Here is a 1,276-nt window from a genome sequence, read left to right as displayed (position 1 = left end):
CCAAGACGGCGTAAGGCAGTTGAGAGGGATGGAAATTATGTGGAGAAATGAAAATGTTGTTCCTAAAGGATGTATCTACACACTGTAAAACTTTCAAACATGTAGAATAAAAGATGGATTAAAAACAGTGTGTATTTCTTTTGGAGAGACCCTCATACCTAATAGATATTTGCCCATCCACTCATTACTCGCCAACACTAAGGTGACGATTCCCGTAAGAGTTCGGGCAACCTGTGCGCATTCGCACAGACGAAGGCACACATTTTCAGCTGTCCCCATTGAGGTATATCACCAACACCTGTCGGCAGCTGGGGGTTTCAATTAATTGTCTTTTATTCTAGAGAAGCTGCACGGTCATCAATGGTATCTGTTCTTTCGAGAACAGTTACTATCTTCAAAAAAATGGTTCAAATGGCTCTGAGCACTATGGGACTCAACTGCTGAGGTCATTAGTCCCCTAGAACTTAGAACTAGTTAAACCTAACTAACCGAAGGACATCACAAACATCCATGCCCGAGGCAGGATTCGAACCTGCGACCGTAGCGGTCTTGCGGTTCCAGACTGCAGCGCCTTTAACCGCACGGCCACTTCGGCCGGCTACTATCTTCATATATATAGTTAAAGGCTACCCAGCCATTGACCGTCTGTGCGAATGCGCACAGGTTGCCCGAACTCTTACGGGAATCGTCATCTTAGTGTGCGCGAGTAATGAGTGGATGGACAAATATCTATTAAATACATTACGTATGTAGATTGTGGACAGCTGGGAATGTGGGTCTCACGGGAAGTATGCAAGGGATAAGTTCCTGCAGTCGCGCTATTCGTCTGTGTCCTCGGTGGCTCAGCTGGATAGAGCGTCTGCCATGTAAGCAGGAGATCCCGGGTTCGAGTCCCGGTCGGGGCACACATTTTCAGCTGTCCCCATCGAGGTATATCACCAACACCTGTCGGCAGCTGAAGATTTCAATTAATTAAAAGAGGCAATATTAAAGTAGAAGTCGATATATGTTTGTATGTACCTTTATGTATGTATGTTCCACAGCTCCTTCTTAGTACAGATATCATTTACTGGCTGGGAAGAACCACTGCGGGGATGACAATCACCTGTCTCTCAAAGAGGGGGGTAAAAAAGAAGTGTAGCCCTCAACGCACAAATACAGAGAATTAATTCATCCAGTATTTGAGAATGAGAGCAGTTAGTCACTTGCGACAGACTTTACACATAATTTCAAACCTTTTTAAACACTTTCGCGCTGACACTCCACAAAATCATGA

General features: G+C 44.8%; 1 non-coding gene across 1 annotated transcript; it reads left to right on the top strand.

The window, feature by feature from the left end:
• Positions 1–831: 831 nt before the first annotated feature.
• Positions 832–905, top strand: Trnat-ugu (transfer RNA threonine (anticodon UGU)). The gene has a single exon. It is a non-coding gene; the product is annotated as a tRNA-Thr (tRNA).
• The last annotated feature ends 371 nt before the right edge of the window (positions 906–1,276 follow it).

The sequence above is a fragment of the Schistocerca nitens genome, chromosome 7, assembly GCF_023898315.1.
Source record: "Schistocerca nitens isolate TAMUIC-IGC-003100 chromosome 7, iqSchNite1.1, whole genome shotgun sequence".
Taxonomy (NCBI): Eukaryota; Metazoa; Arthropoda; class Insecta; order Orthoptera; family Acrididae; genus Schistocerca; species Schistocerca nitens.
The sequence above is the reverse complement of the archived record's forward strand: the minus strand, read 5'-3'. Positions and strand labels throughout refer to the sequence as shown.